Source organism: Solanum stenotomum, chromosome 6, assembly GCF_019186545.1.
Source record: "Solanum stenotomum isolate F172 chromosome 6, ASM1918654v1, whole genome shotgun sequence".
In the NCBI taxonomy this organism is placed as follows: Eukaryota; Viridiplantae; Streptophyta; class Magnoliopsida; order Solanales; family Solanaceae; genus Solanum; species Solanum stenotomum.
In genome coordinates, this window is record NC_064287.1 from 2,627,485 (window position 1) to 2,636,919 (window position 9,435).

The window sequence follows — 9,435 nt, forward strand, 5'->3', positions numbered from 1 at the left end:
TGAACCTTGTTGAAATTTTGAGGCCATCTCAAAATTTCTGCCCCAGTTAACTGTCTTGGCTTATCTTTAACCGTTGGTGAGCAATCACGGAATTTTTTAGGTCTTCTCAAAAATTCTGTCCCAGTTGCAAATCTCAAAGTAACTTCAATCTTGACTTTGTAGGAAAAGATCTTCTTCTCGAGAATTTTTTGAGTCCCTCTCAAAAATTCTGTCCCAGTTTCTACTGTAATGAGAAATAGAAATCTTACGGGAGATATGACCGAGCCCTTGTGGCGCCTACGTATCCCGTTGAGACAGGAATCAGGTCAAACGTAGTTCCCCCTTCGAGATTAACCAAATAAGAAATTTACAAAGAAACCAACCGAGGCCGACATAGGCCGCCTACGTATCTCATTCTCGAGAATTCAGGTCGAACGTAGTTCAATTACAAGGAAATATTAAAAGGGATAAAGGAGTGACCGAGGCCGACATAGGCCGCCTACGTATCTCATTCTTGAGAATTCAGGTCGGACGTAGTTCATTACAAGAGGGATAAAATTCTAAACAAAGCAATTACAAGCAAATAGAACGATTACAAGGGAATGACAGAAATACAAACTGAAACTTTACACGTAATATCTCTTGACAGCATCTGAGTTGATCGGTTTCGGCCATTCAGTGCCATCTATCTCCGACAGGACTAGGGCACCTCCGGATAACACTTTGCGAACCATGTAGGGTCCTTGCCAATTTGGTGCAAATTTCCCTTTATATTCATCCTGATGAGGGAAAATGCGCTTAAGAACTAACTGACCAACTTCAAATGTCCTGGATCTTACTTTCTTGTGAAAAGCACGAGTCATTCTCTATCGATACAGTTGACCATGACAAACGGCAACCATTCTCTTCTCGTCAATCAATGTTAGCTGGTCAATCCGCTTGCGAAGCCATTCAACATCACTTAATTCAGCTTCTTGGATGATTCTCAATGAAGGTATTTCAACTTCGACAAGTATAACTGCTTCTGTCCCATACACCAACAAATATGGAGTTGCTCCGACTGATGTTCTGACAGTCGTTCTGTAACCCAACAAAGCATATGGCAACATCTCGTGCCAACCTCTGCGATTTTCAATCATCTTTCTCAAAATCTTCTTTATGTTCTTGTTGGCGGCTTCTACAGCTCCGTTCATTTGGGGACGATAGGTGGTGGAATTCCGGTGACTAATCTTGAATTGTTCACATATCTCTCTCATCAAGTGACTGTTAAGATTCGCTCCGTTATCAATAATGATGAATTCTGGTACTCCAAACCTACATATCAAGTTGTTGCGAACAAAATCAGCTACAACTTTCTTGGTTACCGACTTGTACGAAGCTGCTTCCACCCACTTGGTGAAGTAGTCAATGGCAACCAAAATGAATCTGTGTCCGTTAGAGGCAGCTGGCTCTATTGGACCAATGACATCCATGCCCCAGGCTACGAATGGCCAGGGTGAACTCATAGCATTAAGTTCGTGAGGCGGAACTCAAATTAAATCACCATGCACCTGACATTTATGACATTTCTGCACAAACTTGCAACAATCGTGTTCCATAGTCATCCAAAAATATCCGGCTCGGAGGATCTTCCTTGCCAAAGTGAGTCCATTCATGTGAGTACCACAGGCTCCAGCATGTATTTGTTCCAGAAGCTTTGCAGCTTCACTAGCATCGACACATCTAAGAAGCCCTAAATCTGGAGTCCTCCTATAAAGGATTTCCCCACTTGCAAAGAAGCTGAGGGTTATACGGCGTATCGACTTCTTCTGGTTAAACATCGCATTCTCAGGATAAGTCCCGTCCTCTAAATACTTCTTGATGTCAAAATACCAAGGCAAACCATCTGGTTCTACTTCGACGTGTAAACAATGAACAGGCTGTTCTCTCACCTCTATATCCACTGGATCAATATAGCTTGTATCTAGATGTTTGATCATTGAGGCAATGGTGGCAAGAGCATCGGCCAACTCATTCTGTGTCCTGGGAGTGTGCCTGAATTCAATCTTTCGAAATCTTTTGCACAAGTTTTGTATATACTGCACATACGGTGTGATCTTTGGATTCTTCACTGCCCATTCTCCTTGAACTTGGTGAATCAGCAAATCTGAATCTCCAATTGCCAACAGCTCATGAACATTCATGTCGATGGCCATCTTCAATCCGAGGATGCAAGCTTCATATTCTGCCATGTTGTTTGTGCAGTTAAATCGGAGTTTAGCTGCCATAGGATAGTGTTGACCGGATTCTGATACTAAGACTGCTCCAATACCTTTTCTTTGGTGATTTACCGCTCCATCAAAGAACATTCTCCAACCTCAGTAAGCTTCAGAAATATCTTCACCCACGAATGCAACTTCTTCATCAGGAAAATAAGTCTTGAGTGGTTCATACTCTTCATCAACTGGATTTTCTGCGAGATGATCAGCTAAGGCTTGCGCTTTTATCGCCTTTTGTGTCACATACACAATGTCGAACTCACTCAAAAGCATTTGCCATTTAGCCAATTTCCCAGTCGGCATTGCTTTCTGGAAAATATACTTCAATGGATCCATCCTGGATATAAGGTATGTGGTATAAAAAGACAAATAATGTCTCAACTTTTGAGCGATCCAAGTTAAAGCACAACATGTTCTCTCCAAAAGAGTGTAACGAGCCTCATATAGAGTGAACTTTTTGCTCAAGTAATAAATGGCTCGCTCTTTTTTCCCAGTTTCGTCATGTTGACCAAGCACGCATCCCAATGCGTTATCTGAGACAGATAAATATAGCAATAACGGACTTCCTTCTCGCGGAGGGACCAACACCGGTGGATTGGACAAATAGTTCTTGATGGCATCAAAAGCAGTTTGACATTCTCCGGTCCACTTGGTCGAGGCATCTTTTTTTAGTAACTTAAAGATGGGCTCACACACTACGGTGGATTGAGCTATGAATCGGCTGATGTAGTTCAACCTTCTTAGAAAACTCATCACCTCCTTCTTTGTCTTTGGAGGAGGCAATTCTTGGATCGCCTTGATCTTGGAAGGGTCAAGCTCAATTCCCCTCCTGCTAACTATAAATCCTAACAACTTGCCAGCCGGCACTCCAAAAGCACATTTGGCGGGATTTAACTTCAAATTATATCGGCGTAGACGATCAAAGAATTTCCTCAAGTGAGTCAAGTGATCCGAACTCTCGCGGGACTTGATTATGACATCATCTACATACACCTCGATCTCCTTGTGAATCATATCGTGAAAAATGGTCGTCATAGCCCTCATGTAAGTAACACCGGCATTTTTGAGACCAAATGGCTTAACTCGATAATGATATACACCCAAGGTGTGATGAAAGCTGTCTTTTCTGCATCTTCTTTGTCCATCAGGATCTGGTGATAACCCGCATAACAATCCACGAATGACTGCATCTCATGCTTAGCACAGTTATCAATGAGGATGTGAATGTTTGGCAATGGAAAATTATCTTTCGGGCTAGTTTTGTTGAGATCTCTATAGTCGACACAAATTCTAATCTTTCCATCTTTCTTGGCAACCGGAACAACGTTGGCTAACCAAGTCGGATACTGCGTCACTTCCACTACTTGGGACTCGATCTGCTTTGTAATCTCCTCTTTGATCTTCAAACTCAACTCAGGCTTGAACTTCCGAGTCTTTTGTTTTACTGGACTAAAGTCTGGGTTAATCGGCAACTTGTGGGACACCATATTAGTACTCAATCCTGGCAAACACATCAATGTACTCTCTGAGCAAATGGACCAGGTCTCTTCTTTGAGTTTCAATCAGATGGATACTGATTCTTACTTCTTTAACACATTCATCATCTCCGAGATTCACAGTCTCGGTTTCCTCTAAATTTGGCTTGTGTTAATTCTCGAACTGTCGAAATTCATCCGCAATATGTTCGGGTATCTCATTCTCTTCTTCTCATTCCTCATATTTGTCATCACCTGCTTTATTTCGTTCACTTGGTTCATGACATGACATGACATTGGCAGGTTTTAAATTAATATTACTGAAATCATAAACGAACAAAGTTAGGAAAGTAAAATATAAATAGATAAATAAACAAATTTTCAATAAAAGAGGCTTTTCATTTAAATTGAAAGACAAGCACAAACTTTGGTCATGGCAGAGAACCATTTTGCCTTTTTTAAACATCACAAGGGAATTTAAAAGCTTCAAACAAATAACAATTGCATAAAGGGTGGGTCTCGGGCCTCTTCCGGACTACCACCGAATTTAAAAATAAATAAAAACACATGTCCTTTCTACCCAGATGAGCGGGAAATCAGGAGTGGTGTGGAGGTCCAGTTCTGCAATTGCTCATCAGGTTCCGCATCATGGATGCTTGATGTTCCAGCCTCTTCCTCGATGACCGTATCAATCTCCTCAAATAGGCCCCAGATTCCTTCCCCGAGACCACCATCGTTGACATTTTCTCGTACCGGAAATGACAGGTATAGATGAGGAATTGGCCTGGCCAATGCTTGATCAATATTTCTATTCTTCATCTCTGCTTCATCAGCCTCTGTAGGGACATACGCCAAACCAAACTTTGCTCCTTTGGAGGGAATTTGGATAGGCTCGACGATTCCTTGAAAGTACTTCCCTAATCCAAAACCTGGTTCGAAACCATTCTGGAGCATGACGGTAGCAATCATCTTGTACACGGTAGGCATAGGAGGCTGTGGAGCCAAGTCATCACCGGTGGCATTTACCAGTTCTACCGTGTAGAAATCACAACCTCGAGAGATATTATCAACGATCGGTGCATACCCATTGGAATGACTCCCTTCACCATAAATGACCAATTCCTGGTCCTTCCAAACAAATTTCAACAGTTGGTGAAGGGTAGACGGCACAGCCCCGGCCATATGGATAAACGGTCTTCCCAGAAGCAGGTTGTAACTAGTGTTGATATCCAACACCTGGAACTCTGCATTAAACTCTGCAGGACCAATCTGAATTCCCAAGTTTACTGCCCCTATCGTGTCTCTTTGCACCCCATCAAAAGCTCTCACATTGACTTGGTTTTGTTGAACCTTTCCCAAGTCGAATTTCAGCTGCTTGAGAGTCGAAAGCGGACATATGTTGAGACCGGACCCATCGTCGACCAAAACACGATTTATAACTTTTTCCCGGCACTTGATGGTGACGTGCAGAGCTTTGTTGTACATCCTCCCTTCGAAGGGCACCTCTTCGTCACAAAAGCTGATTCGATGTCCCCGAATGACCTGGTGTATCATGGCTGTTAGATTGTCGCTGTTAGTACCTACAGGCACATATGTGTCATCTAAAGCTCTCATCAAAGCCTGTCTATGCAACTGTGAACTCATCAATAAAGCCTACACAGAAATCTGAGCTAGTGTCTTCTCCAAATGCTTCACAATTGAATAATCTTTCGGCTTCATCTTCCTCCAGAACTCTTCGGCTTCAGCTTCACTAATCGGCCTTTTAGTCTGATCCTTCTTCTGCCCCCCTTGAGCTAACTCTTCAGGTGTGTAGCACCTGCCGGATCTGGTCATACCTTGGGTGACAGTCGTTTCAATCACAAACTTTGGTTGGGTAAGAGTTTCCTGTGGCACCAAGGCAACAACCTTCTCGGGTGTCAGAATCACAAACCCTTTCTTCTGTCTGATGCTCAACGAAGCTACAGTCCTTTCCAATTCATCAGGAGCAATCGAAACTATTGTCTTCGCCACCACCAGTCATCATCTGTCTCTATCATATTGATAGTAGCACCTCCATGATTTGGCAAATGATTGCTATTGACATTGGGCGCGACTGTCTGAAGAGAGACCACGTTCTGGTTAATTAGGTCTTGGATCTTATGCTTCAGGTTGATACAGTCCTCGGTATCATGACCAACACTATTAGAGTGATACGTGTACCTTTGATCAGGTCTGTAAAACTTTGAGCTAGTGTCAACCGGCTTGGGCCCCACTGGATGAATATATCCTGCCGCGGTTTATCGCTTAAACAACTTTGTTCGGCTTTCAATGACCGGAGTGAAAGTTCTAGTAGGCTTCTTCTCAAATCTAGGATGGGAGGGATCATAATTTCCTTGTTGCGGAGGAGGCATTTGGCGATAATTTGGAGCATTCGAACGGGGGGTTTGATATCTGGAGTATGAGTTGGCTTGATAATTTGGTTGTGGAGCTTGGTAGTTCGAGGGGGTATTTTTTGGTAAAGTGTAGCTGGGGTTTGGTACATTGGGGGAGGAGTTTGGTAATTTGTCTGAACATTGGACCAGTTAGGGGCGACATTTCGGTAGTGATGAGATGGGGTTTGGTAAACTGGAGGGGGAGTTTGGTAAATGGGAGGAGGGGTATTTTGATAACTGGGGGGAGGATTATTTTGGTAATCAGCCTGTGTATAACAAGCCGGGTACGAACTCTGTGAAGGTCGAGAACGACCTTGGTATGATGAGGTTTTCCTTGGGGTCTTCTTCCCCTCATAGGAGATAGAGGACACATCCTCTCTTTTCTTCTTCAACAAACCTGAAGATCCGGGCGAGGCAGCAACACAGGCAATCTTCCCGGTTCTCAATCCATCTTCGATAGTCTCACCTACCTTGACTATCTCAGCAAATTTTGCTCCAACGAGCAACATGATTTTGTCATAATATTCGGGCTCTTGCACCCGCACAAACACTTCGACGATTTCCTTCTCCGACATAGGAGGTCTAACTCTAGCTGCCTCCTTCCGCCATCTATATGCAAATTCTCTATAACTTTCGGTTGGCTTCTGCTTCATTTTCTCCAAGGAGTAACGGTCAGGAACGATCTCCACATTGTAGGCGAATCGTTCGATGAAGTCCTTAGCCAGAGCATTCCAACAAGACCACTGTCTCGTTTCATGAGACGTAAACCACTCTAGAGCCTCTCCGCTCAAACTTCGGCTAAAAAGCCGCATTAACAAAGCTTCGTCTCTCCCAACTCCCACAAGTTGGTCACAGTAGGCCCTCAGGTGTGTTAAGGGGTTCCCTGTTCCTCCGAAGATGTCAAATTTTGGCACCTTGAACCCTTCAGGGAGGTCCAAATTCGAATCAATGCACAGGTCTTCGTAACTCAACCCGGCGACCTCAGGAATGCAGTTCAACTCCTTCATGGCTTTTCTGATTTCTTTCTTCATATCTATCTTGGCGGTCTCTTCCTTTGACCTCCACTCTCTCTTCCTCTCCTCATAGTGGTCGAGCTCCGAACCATGGGCGTCATGCTCATTGGGGACTGGTATTTGGAAAGTGGCTCTTTGTGGTAGTGGTGGAGCAATAGAGGGACTTTAGGCATTTTGAGTGGCTTGGTAATTTTGAGGGAAAGTCTGGGGGTTGGTATGTTGATTTTGGTAATGGAGGGAAATGTGCGGGCGGTTAACATTCTGGCTTTGAGGAGGTAGGCCAGTTTGGTGGTTTGCATTGGGGGAAGGGAGTGGCGCTTGGAGGTTGGTATTTTGAGGAGGGGGTGGTGTTTGATAAGAGGTTGAGACGTAGTGGGGGTTTTGGGTGGTAAGGTCAATGACGGAGGGATTACGAGCAGGGCTTAAAGGCGGGTTCTGAGCTTGTTCCACGTTAGGAGGGGGAATTTGAGCTGGAGGTCTTCCGTTTGGTTGAGCGTTGACAGCAAAAATCGGAGGAGGCAAATCATTTTTTCTCTGCATCTCGACCCTCATCTCAGCAATTTGTTGCATCAACTGCAGGATCAGTTCATTCTGATCAGCAAGGGCAGGTTGAGCAACAACGACATCAGTAAGGCTGATTTCTTCGTTGTTATCACACATTGCTGCTTCTCTCTTTTGTGAACTTTGATTGGGGAAGGAATCTGTAGGACTTTTAGATCTAGTGAAATAAGGATGATCAGCCAGCTTATCGACACAGACCAGTTCTAACTACCTGTTGAGAAAAACAACTCAAAGGCAAATATGTTAGTTTTGATTCAGCACAAATAATGCAAAGTATCACATAGAAAGCAGATAAACACATAAAAGTTGCTTTGTTTGAGGACATGCTAACCCACGAATAATGGGGACTGACTTTTGAACAAGCAGGAATTTGCTTGTATTTTTATGCTGAGGTTGGTGACTCAGAAAGGTTAAATTGCGTTGAGCTAAGGTCTTCTTGCTGCATCTTCTGACATCTGTTGATCTCAACTCAAAGTTTCCTTGTAGAATGAAGGGAAAAGAAAATTTTAAAAGATAGGGGTCGGGCCTTGAAAGGCTGCCTACGTATCTCCCAAGGAGAATTCAGGCCCTACGTAGTTCGAATACAAAGGAAGTTTTATTTTCATTCATTCATTTCTTGAAGATTACAAGGAAAGTGAAAAACAGACAATAAAGCTCCTAAAAGATAAAATGTGCCTCCACGCAAGCCATTCTTCTTCCGATTGTTGCATTAATCACGAGGGGTAAACTCATATGCTTCGAGGGTGGTTTTCTCATTCCCACCGTCCCTGAAGAGGAGGCCTATAGACAATTTTCTCCCCGGTATCTTCTTCAATAGCTTCAGTTCCGGTGTCTTCGGGACCACTGATGTTGTCCTCTTGTTTGAAGAAAGAGTGTTTTCCAAGTGGTTTCTGAAGCATCACGGTTATATCTTTGAGGGCATCGCACTTCTTCCGCACAACAACTGTCTCTTCATCTATAACAGCACATTTTGTCATCTTTGCTGCCAATTCCGCGTCTAGTGCCGCATTTGCTGTTCGTGCGATTGCGGTGGCAAACTCCACTTCTATTCTCCTTTCTCTAGTTTCTTGGATCTCTTGTCTGAGCCGCTGTAATTTCATCCTCAAATGCTCCTCAGTTAGCTCTATGTCGATACTCTTGCCTTTTTCCATCTTAGCTGCAATTTTACCTTTCATGAGATGATAGAGTAGTGGCTTAGGATTCGGTAGTAGGATTTTATTTTTGACTGAGAAACTTAAGACTCATGGAATTTTGGTCGGACATTTTGGTAGTAACTTGTATTTGACATTTTTCAATTTTTGTATATATATATTTTTATTTTTATTATATTTTTTTTTTTGACAAGGAGTGGGCTAAAATGTCCTCATTCAAAGCAACGTACCACACAAACAGTTAAACACACAAGTAAACAGGCAAATTTCGCGTCCTAAACATGCATGTGACCCTTTGTGCCAAGGGTAGGCCTAGCGAATTGAAGGATGTATTGCGCCATTTAAAACAAATTGTTGCACCCCCAAAACAGAATTCATAAACAATAGAGAATTCATTACAAAGTTAAGCAAAGGGATACATCTTTTAGGGAAGGGATAAGTTGCAAATACAAAATCATCAATCCCACGCAGGGGAATAAGATAACTAAAATGCTGAAGGACCTTCTCCTCCTCTTGCTTTTTCCACTTCTTCACGAATGAGAAACTTGCTGGTTATCACATGCGGCTCAGCGAACACAGCTTTGGAA

At 43.2% G+C, this 9,435-nt stretch overlaps 1 pseudogene; it reads right to left on the reverse strand.

The window, feature by feature from the left end:
- Positions 1-605: 605 nt before the first annotated feature.
- On the reverse strand, positions 606-5,356 carry LOC125867262 (uncharacterized; annotated as a pseudogene).
- Positions 5,357-9,435: the final 4,079 nt, after the last annotated feature.